This window comes from Ictidomys tridecemlineatus, chromosome 6, assembly GCF_052094955.1.
Source record: "Ictidomys tridecemlineatus isolate mIctTri1 chromosome 6, mIctTri1.hap1, whole genome shotgun sequence".
Lineage (NCBI taxonomy): Eukaryota > Metazoa > Chordata > Mammalia > Rodentia > Sciuridae > Ictidomys > Ictidomys tridecemlineatus.
Genome location: NC_135482.1, coordinates 139,288,501 through 139,307,668, shown reverse-complemented (window position 1 = coordinate 139,307,668; position 19,168 = coordinate 139,288,501). Strand labels below are relative to the sequence as shown.

The 19,168-nt window shown below is 31.1% G+C and overlaps 1 long non-coding RNA gene across 1 annotated transcript in view; it reads left to right on the top strand.

Moving 5' to 3' along the window:
* LOC144365042 (uncharacterized) overlaps nt 1-12,499 on the top strand; it is a 69,690-nt gene extending 57,191 nt beyond the window's left edge. Inside the window, exon 4 of the long non-coding RNA XR_013423328.1 lies at nt 12,232-12,499. This is a non-coding gene — a long non-coding RNA (uncharacterized LOC144365042). The remainder of the gene's footprint in view (nt 1-12,231) is intronic.
* Nucleotides 12,500-19,168: the final 6,669 nt, after the last annotated feature.

Below are 19,168 nucleotides of genomic sequence, written 5' to 3'. Positions count from 1 at the left end.
AACACATGTTGTATTTAAAAAAAAAACATTTCTTAAACATAAATAAATGTTAGGTTGGTCAGATTGATTCCCACATATTTTTCTGTGTGACTAAGTTGATATGTCTTTGGCACACGGAATTTTAACAGATGCCCTTTTTTTTCCCATTGATATTTGAGTTTTAAGAAAATAGTAAGTGAACAGCCTACACATTGATATACAGAAAAGCCAAACTAGACTGTTTTTATTAAACATATACATTTGTTTTTTCTAGGTCAAATATTTTACATATTTATTAATCATTTAAAAAAATAAAAATAAAACCAAACATATGTCTTCCTTTTGAGTACTAATGTTATAGAGCTGCAAAATACGTTATTATTTATAAGGTGACAGGAACAGACCAATATGGAGCAGCAAGTTTAAGCACTCACAAAACCTTTGACAACTAGTCCATAAGCTGTATCTAGAAGCTCTTTGGACACTGGGGAGAGAGACATAGACCTTTAGAGGTATTATAATGAATAAAGAGATGATTAATATTAAGTGGTATATAAAAACTTAAAATATATTAATATAAATAGTACCTAAAAAAGTCTTTAGATCTCAATTTTATTCTTAGAAAATGCAAATTATGATAAAATTATAGATAATATTTATTGACAAATTCCATTGTCAAAGTTATTATTATTTCTAGTTGCAGAAAGAAATAATTCTCCTTTCAGAGAAAAACAAATATCAGAAATCACATCTTTTTGATTCCTACCTAATACTCTCTTCATGTAGAATTAGTAAGAACCCTGTTACTTTTACTCCCTTGACAAGCAGAGTACTTTTAGTATGACTACACAAGAAAATATATATTTCAAGAAATAAATAAAACATAACCTGCCAGATTATAAAGCAATAAAAAGATGTTAATAGACATAGGGTGGGAAAAAGAGAACTTGTTTTCAGTAAACCTATCTGGGTATGGTTCTTTGTTATGTTGCTAATTTACTGACCAATTCAAAAGAATTCAGTCCTGTCAGGCCCTCTTACAAATGAAGAAAAGATACAGAGCTATGAATGTCTGTTTTTTTTTTTAAATTGTTACTGTTGTTGTTTTATAACAAAGAACTTACTCTGATGCCAAATTACTTCAAAGTAATTATTAATCCCTTTCTTAATTCAATTTAACTTAGCAAAAATACTGACCATTATGCAGTAGCATATTCTGTTTCATTCTTTAGATAACTAATGGCTGGATATTCACCTTAATGAAAAGGACTTGTTTTGTCTCTGAATATCAATTGTGTAAAACTTCGCCAAAAACAACCTCTTTATATTTTTCATGAAAGATAGCACCAGTAATTGTCTCCAGCTCTTTCACTGAAACCTGCTTGGAAAGAGATAAGTAAAATGAATACCCTGTAGAAAGAAGGACTCTGGAAATTTAGCTTTGTATTAATTATAAACCAACAAGTCATCTCTTCAGCACACTTCAAAAACATCAAGAATAACTCTCTAATATCATTTCTGGAATTCCATTATCTGTGTTTTTGGAAATTATATTTAAAAACAAGTAAAAGTCTGTCTGAAGGGATATTATTTCGGTGATTTTTTCTCACAGGTAATCTAATACACATTACAGTGTCCCAATTTCTTTTTCTAAAAGTGCTTTGCAGTGGGGTGTATGAATATAGTCACACACTGGGTCACGCAAGCCGAATGTATTTTCTAAATCTGTTAGCTATCATGTCAGCAATTCTTGGAAATCAGATCCAAAACAGCAGATGGCTGAGAATTTAGGCTCCCTGTACTTAAACCAGTAGTAAAGATGTCATTACTAATCCACAGACCCAACTGAATCTTTGAATTTCTCAACAATGTTTCTATATATTGCTTAATTATTTTCCAGACTTGCAGGCTCAAGGTAATCTGACTCTTTTAACTGCATATTAATCTGTCATTGCATATTATTTATGTTTCTTTTCATAGATTGACTTACAATGAACATTTTTATTGATATAAAGTTAACATTTTTTTTACATGCTTGATTCCCTGGAGAAAAGGAAAACACAATTTATTTAAATGAGTAAAGAATTATTTTAGATAAAATTTATTTGAATAATATATCATATTTCATGGATGGAATCAGATTTGACCTCCAACTGAGAAGTGAAAGGTTACCTTATAAATCTATATCTACCAATATTCAACCCTATCGGTTATGATTTCAGTTGTATTTAATATTGTTTCAAATGGGGTTATCAATAAATTCATAAATTAGATTCTGAAGAAAAAGAACTTCAATTGTATTTGCAGTGTGCATTTATGGAATATTTATCAATAGACTGAGATAGATTTGATGTTGAATGTTGATAGAAAACTACATGTATTAATCTTTCTATTAGAATGATATTAATAAAGATTGATTAATAGATATTATATAGACATTGTTTATTCTTAGGAATAATTTAGAGAAACAGCAGTGAGAGAGCTTGCTTTTTTATTTAACAATGAAGAAAGTTGTTAGAGTTATGAGAACATTTTAAAAGTGCCATATTTTTCTGAATATATGCAAGAATAAATAGTTTGTGAAAATGAAGATATCTGAACAGTATCTTGTGGTCATCACTCCAAATGAACATTTATCAAGGATCCTCAGAGGAGGGCACTACACTTGTTACAGGATATAAAAATGTATTTCAGATTAGGTTCTTCTACTTGAATTAACCAAGTATATACTCAAACACACCTGGTCTAAATTATACTTAAGGGTGTCAATTATTATTGATGCAAGTTCCATCAAAGAGATCAAAATATAGCAATTGGGAACTCTGGGAAATTTTATACATCTGAAAATGGGTCTTTGACAAAATTTTGGAAACTGTCACAGTTCTTATGCTATTTAAAAAATTGATATAAGAAATAGTAAACAAGTTTCCAAATTATGTGCAATAAAGGTAAATAAATACATGAATCAAAGAATGTTGCTTTTAATGGATGTTGCAATAAATGAATAATACCCATATATAGAAGAACATGGACTGAAATTGCTATACATATGTCACAAAAAATCTAAAAAAGAACCCTGTTATTTTGAGTTGCTTGTTACTTGTACTTTGCAAATGAAAACACAAACAAAAAACAAAACAAAACAAAAACCCAGAGGTTTAGTGAAGTAATTAACTCACTCTAGCCACATAGCTTTAAGTGACAGAATTAGGGCTTACATGGTGAATCTCTAATTTCAAAGTTCAGTCTGTTTCCAGAACTATGTTGTATTTGCAGAAATGAGCCTGTATAACCCATAGAAAAATTGTTAGAGAGGAAAACATTGGGAAAAAAGTAACAAATATTACCTGGGAAAAATTAAAATATTATGTAAAAGAAGACAGATTAATTTTAAAATACGAAAAAATATAAAAATCAATAATTTGACTTGGAAAATATATAATGGATTGTAGACAAGCACTTTTAAAAAATTGTAATCATTCTCTAGTATATCTTTTATAAATATCTGCACGTATTTATATTATAGAAGTAGCCCTAGTGCAGATGGCAATGCTCAGGCTATACAGAGAAGAAATCTTGAACATTCAGAGATACAAAAATAATTGAACTGGCTAGCTCAAAATTTAGTGAACAATTTGCCATAGAAATTTCTTAAAATAGGTAGAATAACAATAAGAGACTCTACTGTGTATATGCACTTGTATAGTTCATTAACTGTTAATATTAAAAAAATTCAGTATATATAATACATTCCACCAACATTAGGGGAATTTTAGGGGATATAACTTAGAATTTTTTAAAAAGTAAATATTGATTATAAATTATGTATTAAAGAAACCCTGTATTGTATTATCTTTATGTGCCCAAAATAAATTTACTCAAAAACAGTTTTCCACTTAGCAATCTACTATTCATGACACATTTTCAAAAGAAATATTCAGTCTAATAATTTAGTAATAATTTAAAAAGTGGAAATTTTCCAAAAAGTTTTCATATATGTGTGTATATTGTCTTTTAAAAGGAAGAAACGTATATTAAAATATTACCTCTTCACTTGTATTTTTAACCTTAATTTACATGAAACTACTTTATACCTTTATTTATTATTATTATTGCTTAGCTTAACAAATAAAATATTGTTGTAGTTTCATTACCATGAGGAGGATTTTACACAGAAATCACTGATATGTAGTTATAGATATGACCCCTGTTCTTTGCTATTCTACTTTAATTTTTGCATAAAGAAAAAATATAGAGGAACATAATCAGGAGAATTATTCTCAATTAATTTTTTTGTAACTACAGGATTTATTCAGATTTCAAGTCTTCTGTTAATGATAAATCTTCATAATTCACACAAGAAAACAACATTTTTATTTAGTCACATAGTCCTTTCTAGTCTGAAGAATATTTTTGTATTTCTTCATTTCTCATAACCTTGGCAATTTTTAAAAGCACTGGTCAAAGTTTGATAGTATTTCCCTCAACTGGGTTGAGCTGTTGATTTCTCAGGATTAGCCTGGCCTTATGAAATTTGGGGGGAAGACTCTTATGGTTTGGGTATGATGTGTCCTCCAAAAGCTCATGTTTAATACAACAGAAAAAATATTCAGAGGAGAAATGATTAAATTATGAGAGATGTAACCTAATCACTCCTTTAATTGATGAATGCATTAACTGGGAACTATGGGCAGGTAGGGTGTGGCCGAAGCAAGTAGTTCATTGGGGGTGTACACCAGGGGTTTCTATTTTGTCTCTGAGGATTAGAGCACTCTCTCTTTCTCTCTCTCTCTCTCTCTCTCTCTCCTTCCTTGTTGCTGTCTAGAGTTGCTTTTCTCCACCATGCCCTTCCCTCATGATGTTTTGCTTCATCCCAGATCTGTGGAGTCAGCCATCTATGGACAGAAATCCCTGAAACCATAGGCCTAAATAAGTTTTCCTCTTTTACATTGTTATTTTCAGGTTGTTTGGTCACAGTGATGAAAAAAGGTGAATAAAACAAATGTAAAGTTTGCTTCTCCTAGAGACTTGTCAGGTAGTACATGACTTGTCAGCATAGCTTACCCTATGATGTAAACCTTGACACCTGGTTACGGTAGTGTCTGCCAAGTTTTCCTGTGCAGATGTAGTATTTTTCATTTTTTCTACACTATTCTTTGGAATAGAATAAGTTTGGATTAATTCTGGTTCCGTATTCAAAAAAGGAGCAATTAGGCTCCATTTCCTGATTATGAAAGTATTCTCTATGTATTGTTTGAATTATTTCTGCATGAGGGATTTGTCATCCTTCCACATATTTTATTCAATCACATTTTAATGGTATAAAATCATGTATACTTATTTTATACTTTGAAGTATAATCCTGTCCCAATCTAGTTGTTTTGATGCTCAAATTGTAGTATCATTGTCCTTGTGCCTCAGGTTCATGCCTTTGTCCCTTTCACATACTCTTATGCTTTTTCTATTTCTTTCTCTTGCTTATATTCAGCACTTTCTTGCTTTCCAGCAAGAAAGCTGCTTGAGGCTTATGCTATACATTACCTATAATGTTCCAATTCTATAATCAAAACTACTTCTTCAAGGAACTCTAGTTGGTTTTAGTAGATAATGGTGTTCAGAAAACTAGAGCTGAGTGATGGGTATTTCCAATAAAATTTAAAAAGATACTGATACTGGATAACCACATAATTAGAAATTTATTTTTTAATCTTTAAGATAAAGATGTATAACCAATGTGATCCTGCAATCTGTACACATGGAAAAATGAGAATTCATACCCTATTTGAATCAAATGTATGATATTTCAAGATCATTGTATTGTCTTGAGCAACTAATAAAAAAAAGATGGTATTGGTAGAATGTGATTGAGATATTGGAAATCACAAAATTGAAGGAAAGTCAAGTCATCACAAATAATTACACAAACAATTATCACAATTACAAAATAATTATATCTTAGGGCTAAAAGGTGTTTTCACTATTACATAAATATTTGTTATTTATTTATTTATTACAACCACTCTTGAGAATATTTTGTTAGAAAGCATTCTAATTGCTCTGTATATAAAATATAATAGCTGTCCTAAATTTAGTCAAAATCTAGTGGGTGAGTGCCTTAAAATATTGATTATACAATAATTCTAAAAGGGTAGATAACAGTGCTATGATCAAAGTGCTATGAGAGCAAAGGGGATAACTAAGAGAGGAAACTCAATGTTGGTAGTCACTTCTCTGAATTGAAATCTAAATTTGGTCTAAAAGAAGATTAATGACTTGGAAGGTAAAGATTGGTGGTGCTGATGTGATAAACAGGTTAAAAAATGCATAGAGTATGTCCCCTTTTCTTTACAAAACCATGGGGGAAAAGTACTCAAAGGTACAAGTATATTCATGGACTGATGAATAATTCTGTGCTCCTGAAGTACCAGATGTATACTGGACTGCATTTGAAGTTGACACTGGAGATGTGGGTTGGAACAATAGATTGTATAGAAAAATTTCTTAGAACTAGCACATTTAGATAAATTGAGTCTCTCTCAACTGTGATTCCCATTATTTCAAGAGATTTGTGATAGTAAGACTATGTTGCTTACTTTTAATTCCAAGCTGAATATTAGAATATACCATATTGGTTCCCAGCCTTGTAGTTATAGGAGAGTTTGATCAAACTTGATATTGAGAGCTAGACTCTGTCAGTTATGACATAAGTAACCCTTAAAAATGACTTACTCATGTCATATAAAGAAAGAACAGGTAACTATACCATTTCTTAAAGTAGTAAGAATGAACTGCAATACTAGACAGCACATATAGGCAGAGTGAATACTCAATATCTGTCAATAGATTTTATTTAAAATTTGGCAAACTTATTACATTGAACATGATATAAAATGGAGCTACAGAAAATTGGCTAGTCATGATCACAGAATTGATCCAGCTATTTCTATGGATCAAAGGCAGGTGACAAATAACTTGGACACTAAAATCACAAAAGTGATAAGAACCTTAAGATAGAACTTTGTGTTGTATTATCAGAAATATATCTTTAAAAAGCAAAGATGATTTTATTAAGGTCATTGAGTAAGTTGGTACAGAGAATGAGAGTCTGAAGCTTCCTAATTTGGGTATCCCTTTGTCAAATTCACAAACTCAATCTTGCTGGAAAACATGATTATTATATTTATTAATTAACACTCATATTCTCTTCTAAATACATACACAATTTGGTTAAAAAAACTGTAAGAATAAATTCTTTTTAAAAAGGAATAAAATAGTATAAATTTGTGTGCTCCACTATATGTGATCTCTTTCATTCTCCATCTTCTGACTCCTTTAATAGTATTGATTTTATTCCATTGAATTGTGGAGTAATCATGAGATTTAAGCATTTCCTTAAGTTTTTCTAATACTTGCATTAAAGTATACTAGCCTTAAGTAAAAAAAGAAATATTATTTCAATTAAATATGATAATTTTAAATTGGTAGTCCAGCATGCATAATTAAAATAAACTTATTTATATACTGTACAATAGTATAAAAACTGGAAGCTAAGGTAGCATGGTTCATAAGAATGAAGATCTTCATTACATTTGGTAGAATATAATGGTTCTTCTCTTGGCACATCTTTAGTAAAATACTTAATCTCCTCTTATCTTTCCTTTCATCAAAAGTCTAAAAATAATGTGGTTATGATCTAAATCACCAAAAAATATTATCGAGAGAGAGACTGTGTGTATTTGTGTGTGTGTATGCATACTTTGTTTAATTACCAATCTTGTTTTGTCTACTCTTTGAAAAAGAGACAAAGGTTAATTAAACAATTTGACATTGTGGTTTATTTGATTCATATTGTATTTTGTAAACTTTATATAAAATTAGCAAAATTACTAATGCTTTCATTTAGCAGCAATTTTGAGCTTTTCTTAAAATATGTTCTCAAGAGAACTTCCAAAATATTCTGTGACCTGTTAAAATGCAATTTTGTGGACTTCATCATATTAAACCTGGATTAGAATCTCCAAGAATACACATTTAACAAGTTGCTTCTCTGTTTCCTTTGCATTTTTATGTTCATGAATCAATGACATTTTGACCTATAAGAACTTGAGTTTTCAAAGAACAATGTTCTCTTCAGCAAAGCCTTAATATTGGGTACAGAATATGTTGTTCTCAGTAACTTTCAACTTAGCCAAAAACACTTTCTCAAAAATTCTGACTGATAAAATTGGCAATTTTTTTTGGTAATTTATGCTAATCTTTACAGGTATTTATAAGGATTTTCAGAGGTTTATATATTCAAATTTTTTTATTATATCTGAAAACACCAGTTGTTGGAATACTTTTGATTGAGTAAATATTTTCTAATTTATATTTGTATTCTATTAGCAATATCAACCCATCATAAATCTTATATATTTTATCTTTGATTTAAATTTATTTAATGTAAATCCTTATTTTTAATTTTCACTAACTACGTAACATTTATTATGTTCCAGGCAATATTTCATAAATGATTCGAATATTAAATCATGTAATCTTTAGAACAATTCTAAGAGTGAGGTACTATTATTATTTCCATTTCACAGTGAGGAAACTGTTAAAGAGGTTTTATAATTTATTGAAGACCTTGCCAGAAGCCCAAGAGGATGAAATCAGAATTCAAACCCAGGCAGTCTAGCCCACTGTTTAACCCTCGGGCCTGTGATATGAGATTGATAAATTTCTTTGAGGTCAAAGGTGGTAATCTTTGATTTTATTGAGCTTTTTTCCTAATTCTTTCTGTAGGAACTAAGAGAAACCAATTATTAAAAATCTGTTTGCATAAGTCTTAATAAAAATAAATCTTTTTGACAGCCTCTGATAAAATAATGTCTTCATTTTATTTTTCAGGATTTGCAATTAAAATTATTTCATCAAAAATTAACATTCCAATTTAGTATCATGCAGCCTGACTTTTATTTTCCTCTTGTAAAATCCATCACTAACCAAGAAGGAATTGCACGGGTTTCTGTTGTGTTTGACTTCACCATGTCTATTACAGAAGCTCTTCATCACCATGGACTTGAATGTTAAGAAAAAAAATTAATATGGTTTATAGCAGTAATCCTCTTAAATGCTTGAGACTTTGCCAGCTTTCAACTAACAAGCCAGGTTATTAACGGCTGCGGTCCTACAACACTCAGGGATTATTGTCTAGGTCTGCTGACGAGGCATTGCTAGTGACCAGTTTGTAAAATGCAATCTGTTATTTTATTTCACAACCTGATCAATGATTAAAACTGCTTGAAGTACAAAAATCTGCCTTCCCAACCAGCTGATGATTTTTGCAATACATAGAACTGAATGGCTCTTTTTATGTGTGATTAAAGGTTCTGATTATTACCTATGTAAGTTATCTGGCAGCTTTTATGGGGGGCTTTTGGTTTGATCAAGTAAACTTGAAAAGAACATCAAGATTTAAAAAAAAAATTAACATTACCTTTAACTAAAAAAAATGACAGCTCTGTCAGAAGACTGTCTCCCCTCACCTGATTCTTAATATGGAGTTTCTGACAAGTATAGAGATTTGCCTTAATTATTTATTCATTTCATTGAAACCATCTTCATCTGCTTTAAATTTCTAATAAGTCTATTTAAATAAAGAGAATCCTATTTGAATGTTGATTTTATACTTTAAAAATCATGAAGGTGTCTGTATTTATACAGAAGTGGCATGAAGCAATGGTAATGATTGTATCAGTAAATGGCCAAAATAAAAATGCTAATTACATTAGGTACTGACATGATAGCATTTCAATCCAAGTTAGTATAAAATAGCTACAAATATCAGTGGGTTACAAAACATTGATAAATCATTTTTTGCTGCTAGAGCATATGGAAGATATAATCTGAAAAGAAAGAAGAAAACTTCCATTTGTTTCTTTACCTTCATAAATTGGACAAATTGCTATACACAGAATGCTGCTCTGACAGAGCAAATGCCTTCTTCCTTGTGCCTAGGTCCAGGCTTCAAACTCTGACTATGGTTTTTGACATAATGACTTTGTTTGTTTAGTTTGGTTTGCTTGGTTTGATTTTACCGCATAAATAAAACCCCAACAGCTCTGATCTAAAGAAGTTCTGAAGCTGTCTATTTTTTGTTTGTTTTGTTCTTTTCCCCTGTGGATATCTAGATCATGCAAATTTGCTTCTCATAAATATCCCAATTCCGCATGAATTCACCTACTGCCCTCCACTGCTAGCAAAAGCCACTCTTTCCATTAAAGTATGCATATTGAAAGTGTGAATTTTGGGATTTTAAATTCAGCAAAATCTGTTCAAAAAGCAAGTGAGGGAGACTCCTCATATGATGGACATTTTATTTTCAGTTTACCAGTAAGAATGTTTTTCTGTCATTTAAATAAGAATGAGTCAGAGGAAGGTAAGAAGTGCAACATATACTCCCCATGCAGACAAACACACACAGGGACAAATATTGTAGAATAGAATTCTATGTGGGTGAATAAAGGTCAAGACAATAGCGTTTACACACAAGGAAGCCAGGTAGCTATTGCTTCCTAATGTTTTACCCATAAATCTTGGTAAGAATACTATAAACTCCAAGAGTCTTTATGTGACAGATATCAAAATTATATTTTTGTAAGAAAGGTTATGGAGTAAATATGTTTGTCCAGCCTTAGTATTTTTGAAAATTCTTTAATTATTTGGTTAGATGTTTGGAAATAGTATTGGAGGTTCAAAATAACTTTCTTTCATAATTTTCAAGCAACTGTCTTCCAAATTTCCTAGACACTATTAAGTAATCCAACACTATTCTGCATAATTTAAAATAGTGTTAATATTTGTCCCTATTCCAATGTAGTTCACTTCAAATTGATATTGAATTCTAATAATTCCTCTAACCACTGGTCCAGCACAAGAAATTAAATTATTTATTCCTTTTGTATTCAAATTCCCTAGGAAAGTTTTTGTCAATGATTTATATATCAGTGTGAGAAAGTTTCTTATATGTTTTTTAAGATGATTTTGTGTAGGGAGACGATGAAGATATAGAAATAAATTGAAGTGAAATATTTGTACAACAAGAAGAAAAGTTAAATAAAAACAATAAAAGGTAAGTTATAGGGACAATAGATTTGGAGAGACAAAGACTTATATTTTATTTCCAAATTTTTGTCTGTAGTAAGAATTTGACTATTGATAAAGCTTATATTTTTAAATTGGTAATTATGTAATTTGTTGTAACTATAATCATTTCCAAACTTGTGCTTTATAAAATTATTTATGATTTATAATCAGCTTTTTATGTCTTATACTCAAAATAATTTCAGCATGCATAATGTAACATAATTGAACCAATAGCATTTAGGTAAATATATCCAAACATTATGTTCCAACTAATACTACATGCATATTTGAACCTTTGTGGTATTAAAACAGAAGGAGCATGATTGCCAATCATTACTTCCTGAAGACTGATATTTCTATGCAAATATAAATACATTCTTCTCCATCAGATTTTTTGAAACAAAAAAGCATGTCTGAAAATCGAATACACAGATATTTGTTTGGAAAATATGAAAAATGTTAGACAGCAATGAATTTTATATGATATTAAAAAGAGTTTTCTGTCTTATCTTTATGTGTATATAAATATATTTTTATGTATGTGAAACTTCATGTACACACTCCTATTTTTTATGCAGCCATATTATAATATACAGTACACATGAGTCTTTTGTGCCTTGCTCCTGAATACTCAAGGGATTTTCATGTCGATTATCACATTTGTTTATCCAACATCCCTATGAGGTGGAAGCACTTATCATACTGTGACATCTTTTTTAAAGGCAATGCTTTTTGAAGCTTCACTTTCAGCTAGAGTATAGCTCAATCAATGACAGACGGTAATATTAGGAGAAATTATAGATATACCAGTGTGGATACCATCTGCTTAAAAAAATATTCCCCACAATATATTCATCAGTATAATCTACACTATAACTTGGTTGCAGAGCTCATTTTAAACTTTCTTACCACACAATTATACAACAACTTCTTTCAAGTCTCCCCATATTTGGTCGAGTTGGATTAAGGCTGAGAGTAATGCAATAACAACAAAATTAATATTGGGGGTAATGTAGATGAAAAAAGGTAAGGTAAATTTTATGTAGATCCCAATATGCACAAGGATTTCTACAAAATACTTGTATGCCACGCTAAAGATTGGAGCCTTTGTTCATTGTTTTCCAGATTAAAACAGAAAAGGAACCTACAGACTTCGAAAGATCTTTCAGCGAGACGCTTCTGACAAGTGATCAAATCATTGAACACTTCTTTCTGAAAAATAATGTTCAGATGTAGTCTAAGTATACGCCCTGTGACAGCATGAACATCCTTTCCTCTGTGTTGACATTCATTCTAATAATAGCAAATGCAGACAGAATATCTGACACCACCACCACCCTCCAAAAAATTGTGACTTCATGTCTGTGATATAAAATTCTTATTAATGGAAATATTCTTGTTTCTAAAAACTGGTTTTGAAATTGCTTTTTTATTTTTTATTTTGTGTTACAAAAAAATTAAGGAATGGCATAGATAGAACCACAATGAAACTTAAGTAACAACTAAAAAATTATAAATGTTGCCTACAATGGCATCATATTACATCATGATACTGATATATCCTTTTAGAAATAAATAAAAATAACTTTTTAATGCTTGAACATACAAAGGCACTTTAAAAGATTATTGACTTTTTATTATATAAATATTGAAATACATAAAAATGTATAAAGTATGACATAAAGAATTTTAAGAATTCTTCTTAAAATGCAAATGCAATATTATAGAAAATTTAAAATATTATTGACAGTTTCTTTATATCATCATCTACCAAATTAAGTATCCAGATTTTCCTAATTTTCTATTTTTTATTGTTTGTTCCTAGAAAGTCCATATAGCACAATCAGCTAAAGTGAAACTACATCTCTTTGAATGCATCAATTTACCCTTCATTATTTCCATTCCCTGTGGTTTGTTTTAAAATTAGCCTGGGAATTGTCAGAATATTAATTTTTCTCACTGCACAACAGAGGAACCATTCCAATCACCCTTTGTTTTCTTTCTTCTAGAATGATAGGTAGATATTTATAAAAATGTCTTCTGTTTGATACAAATCAAATTTAATTTTTTTTGAATATTTATTTTCTCACAACTGTTACAACTCCAAATCTTTGTATGTAGGCATCAGTGGAAGACTATGTACTTTGGGGCTAATTAAATTTGGATTGGAATTCAATTCTGCTATTTCTTAGCTTTAGTGTCTGACCCTTATCAAATCACATACCCTACCTGTGACACACCTTCCACAAATTTCCTCTCTAGTTTCTTCTCTCCTTTCATTGTACTATGACTTTTAATAATAATTGCAGTTTGGTAATTAATTATAATTTAGTTTTAAAACTATTGGCATTTTGATTCAAGTGGGTTATGCACTCCCATATTGCCCCTTATACAGCTTGCAGAATCACATCAGTTTCACTTCCATTGCTTTACATATTGCCATCCTAGTGTCTGTTGTATTCTGCTGCCTTTCCTATCCTCTACTATCCCCCCTCCCCTCCCCTCCCCTCCCCTCTTCTCTCTCTACCCCCACTACTGCAATTCATTCCTCCCCCTTGTATTATTTTTCCCTTTCCCCTCACTTCCTCTTGTATGTAACTTTGTATAAACCTAAGGGTCTCGTTCCATTTCCATGCTATTTCTCGTCTCTCTCCCTTTCCCTCCCACCTCTCAACCCTGTTTAATGATGGTCTTCTTCTTGTGCTCTTCTTCCCTAGTCTGTTCTTAATTACTCTCCTTATATCAAAGAAGACATTTGGCATTTGTTTTTTAGGGCTTGGCTAGCTTCGCTTAGCATAATCTGCTCTAATGCCATCCATTTCCCTCCAAATTCTATGATTTTGTCATTTCTTAATGCAGAGTAATACTCCATTGTGTATAAATGCCACATTTTTTTTATCCATTCGTCTATTGTAGGGCATCTAGGTTGGTTCCACAGTCTTCCTATTGTGAATTGTGCTGCTATGTAATGGAGGGGTAAGACAAGATAATACAAATGGAAGAAATGATTTACAGTAGAAGGGGTAGAGAGAAAAGGGGAGGGGAGGGGAGGAGAGGGGGGATAGTAGAGAATAGGACTGACAGCAGAATACATCAGACACTAGAAAGGCAATATGTCAATCAATGGAAGGGTAACTGATGTGATACAGCAATCTGTATACGGGGTAAAGTTGGGAGTTCATAACCCGCTTGAATCAAACTGTGAAATATGATGTATTAAGAACTGTGTAAGATTTTGAACGACCAACAATAAAAAAATAAATAAAAAAAAAAAAAAAAACTATTGGCAGGCAAGTTTTCATAAAATGCTTGGCTATGTGATAATCAACTTATAGAGGTAGGTACTATTATAAAAATATATTTTTCTGAGTAGCTCAAAGTACATTATTGATAAGATTATAAGATAATGCATTCATTTTCTTTTATTATTTCACAAAAAATGAAAGTAGTTGGAACAGGCAATATTTTGGTAACAGAGTTTATTAAAGACTTTTAATTTTGTGTTTTGACTTAGCCAAATATTTCAAGTCAAAACACAAACTTAAAACTCTTCTCAATAAGATGTGAGTGAATTAAGTGTGGTCAATCTAAGAGCAGATGCAAAGGTGGTTTTATGGAGTCTACTGCATACATTTCTTTGATGGAGAACTATTTGGAATTAACAATAATTGACATTAGAGGTTGAACTGATTATTTTTATTTGTTTTTAATGTGTGTGTTTTAACATATTATTCCTATCTGATTTAGATGAAGTTAGTTAAGGTTTATTTTAAACAGAATATTATGTCCTTGAGGCATAATTTTGAATGGTGAAGGAAATTATATATATATATATATATATATATATACATATATATATATATATATATAGAGAGAGAGAGAGAGAGAGAGAGAGGGGGGGGGGGAGGTACAACTCTCTTATATCCTGGCTGCATAACCTATTCGGCTATACTTCACAGAGTAGTAAATAATTTCCAAAACACTTTTAAAATGAAGCCCTAGTTTATTCAATTTTAGCAAATAGAATGTCACAAAACATATATTTATCTATGATCTGTGATTAGCACAGAAAAAGCAAAATAGAAAGATTAAAATCCGAAAATCATATAATTTCAAATTGCTGAAGGAATTAGGGATATTTATACCAATGACTAAGGCTTGGTCTGGAACAAATTCAAGTTTACAAACTGTTATTGTCATAGGTTTAAATAGGTGGATTGTGAATTATAAAGGATTATTTTGTCTGTATTATATAAAAGAAAGAAAATTAGGCAAAAAAAGAGTTTTAAAAACAAGCTTATTTTACTTAATACATGTAAGAATTTAGCAATTATTTGATTTAACTAAAATCAAGATGGATAGGAGGTTTTTAGGTTACTGTAGGCACTCCCTTAACAGAAATAAAGGAATTATATCATCTTTCCTTTCCTCTTTTTTTCTACTTGACTATAAAGGAAACACTTTTTTTTTCTACCATGTGCTCCCCACCATGATGTGCTGTCATATCACAGGCTCAAAAGCAACATGTTCATGGAAATCTACAAAGCAGTGAGCCAAAAAAAAAAACCTTTCTTTTTATAAATTGATTATCTCAGGGATTTGTTACAAGTGACAGAAAGCTTCAGTTATTTATCTCCAAAAGGTATAACCATTTCCCAAAATCACTGGGATGGGGATCTTTATGATGTGGAATCTTTGGGGATTCCTAAGATTAAAACTATAGTAGGTAGATAACAAAGCACAGGACTCAGATTTGAACTCATAGACACAGCTCATAGTCAAAGCTCATAAACTTAGTCATGAAGTGGAGAAAACTCAAGATCTACTATAAAGAGATGAAAAGTGGAACCAAGACAGGTGTAAAAATCAAATGATGAGTTTCAAGATTAATTTCATACTTTTTTTTCAAAATTAAAAAAAAATGAATCATATTGTCAGGATAGTAAAATCAAGAGCAAAGGACGAATGCTGGTTGACACGATAACCACATAGCAAATGCACCATATATTATAACTTTTTTATTCCTCACAAATGGGTGCAAAATCTATTAGTCACCTTCGATCATTAGGGAAATAGGTTCATGGCTAATAAATAACATATTTGGCCAAAGTCCATATAGAGGCAAATGTGGAAGCTGTATTTTCAAACCTTGTCTGTTGAACTCAAAATCAATGTTCCTTTCATCATATTCTAACATACCAATCACTGGTATTTCTGCTGTATATAAAGATAGAAGACCTGGAAATGAAAGAAAATGCATTCTATCCAGTTATTTTATGCTAAAATGACCTAAAAGAAGCTGGTCATTGGTGCAAATCAATCCTGGCAAAGACAAAATATATGCAAATAATTATAATGATAGCTCTTAAGCCTCTATCAGAGTAAAACATATTCTACATAATTTTATCTGTACATGTCATATTTGTCAGTTTTTTGATACTATTACAAAATACCTGAGGATACATACTTAAAAGGAAAAGAAACTTATTTAAAATTTTTGGAGGGTAAAAGTTGAAGATCAAGGGGCCTCATTGGTTTGGCCTGTGATATAAGCCTCCTTGATTGTGTCCCATCATGTTAGATGGCATTATGGCAGGATCAAGGGTGAGAAGGAGATATCACAGGGAAATGTGTAAAGCTGGGGAGAGGGGTCATTCTTGCTCTTTTATAACAACTCTCTTTGGAGTTCTAACAAGAGTTTCCCAAGATCTATCTTAATGCCTTCAAAAGGCAGTACCCCTAATGACCTAGTGACCTCCAAATAGGCCCTTTCTCTTAATGTTCCATTACCTCTTAACAGCGCCACATTGGAAATCAAGTTTCTAACACCTGAAACTTCAAGGGACATGCTTATCCATATCCAAATCATATGCTGTTAATATGAGGGAAATATGCATTGAAGACATGAAAAAAGCAGGAGACATTCACATACACAATACTGTTTAAAGATATCATCTCTCTGTGTCTCCAAATATATATGTTAGTCAGTTTTTACCACTGTGACTAAAATACCTGACCAGAACAACATAGAGGAGGAAGAAAGAGTTTATGTTGGGCTTATGGTTTTAGAACTTCGGCCAATTCCATTGCTCCGGGACCAAGATAAGGCAGCACATCACAAGGTGTACTAGAGAAAAGCTGGTTATTTCATGGTAGCCAGGAACCCCAGAAAGATGCGAAAGAAGAGGCTGCAGAGAAGATGTACTGTTTCAGGGAATGCCCCAAGTCACAATCCACCTGCTTACAGTCACCACCCAGGTAGTCTATTCAAACTAAGATTGAATGATTAGGTTACCGTTCTCATAATATGATCATTTTACTTATGAATATTCCTGCATTAACAGAGGAGACACCTTATATCCAAATCATAACAGCATGTTAACTCAGTTCATGACAGAAATTGCCAGTATTTTTAAATAGTTATTCAAGCACTTGCAATGACCAAGCCAGAGAAAATAATATTCCTTAGTGTGGATCCTTATATATTAGGCTATCATGTAAACTAATAAACATATTTTAGAACAAAAAAATGAGTAGATATATGTAATAAGCCTTCTCAAATACCATGAAAGCAATTAAAAATATTAATAGACCATATCTCATGAAACCCAAATACAACTTATTTATTTTCTGGGAGATGAATTTATTATAAATAATATAGTTAATGCCATACATTCATCATATTCTATACTAATTAGTTATTTTCCTCTTTTTAGAATCTATGAAATAGTTTTGAGTAGCAAAGTCAACAACAGTTAACATGATTAAAACTGCATTCTTAATAAGAATGTTATTCTAAATTGTATTAATATTTATTTAAAAATATTCCTGCATTGAGGAGCCATCTGTTTCTTTCCTATTTTGGTACCTAAGTTCTGTAATCACAGGACTCATGGGAGATTCCCCACATATTTTTGTTCATGATATAGGAGGCATTCTACGTTTCATTCAAAATTAGATTCAAACTCCAATGTTGCTGAGAAGAAACTGCTGATAAAATTAAAAACAGACTTCTTCGTGAGTTTAATTTTTTTCTTATTATCTACATTCGTGATATATTCAAAATAAGTGAATAAATCATAAATTTCCTTCTCTTGACAGGGAAAAAAATATTCTCACATTAGTCAATGAGTCACATTTTGAACTTCTAAAATTCTCACTAAAATAGCTGCAATATTCTTTGGAATATATGACTTTCAAATCACCTCTGGAGCATATTGAAATCAATTAAACAATAAGTATATTCTCATTTACAAAAGAAATCAATCAGCTGTCATTTTTGATTGATTATTCTTAGTTAGAGTGGTATTTAATCTTTGAATTTATTACACATTTTTCAACTGCTATAAAATGGCGCATGAATTCAGAATAGTGTCTCATAGTAAATCGACAAAAAATCCAGTTTTCTCGCAAAATATTTTGTGAAGTCTTCTTTGAGCCATATGATCAGCTATTGTTGAAGAAGGCAGCTTATTTTTCTTAAGCATAAAATGGTATTCCCTGTTGTACTGTCAAGGACAAACACTTTAGAAAAATTGGACCTAAAGTATATTCCCAGGGCAAAGCAAGCTAACTATATTATGTATATGATGCACATGATTCTTTAAAAAGACTGTACATGATGCTTGTCCCTGTAAAATATGCTTTATATGACCAAAGTTATCATTGTGATATGATCGCCTAACTTCCACCCCAGTAATACCATTCATCTCAATACTCTCCTTGTTCTAAATATGCATAAGAAAAAATGCTTTTCTTATTCACATTTTCAGATTCTGGAACCGGAACCTTCCTTAAAATAAAAGCATTGTATATGGTTGGTCTGGAACAAAGACAAATTTTACTTTTGGCATTGTTTATAATTACTAGAGTATGGTTGTGATAAAAAGTAGATAGATTTAGTCAGTGCTATTATTGTTCTTACATTTTCTATAGACAATTCACTCTCTAATTGTCTGTACCAGGGCAGGCTGCATTCTCTTTTCCTACCTGTGTTTACAATGACTTCTTTCTATTAGTTTCCTTACTGAAAAATCCTCTCTCTTTAGTAAAGTACACTATC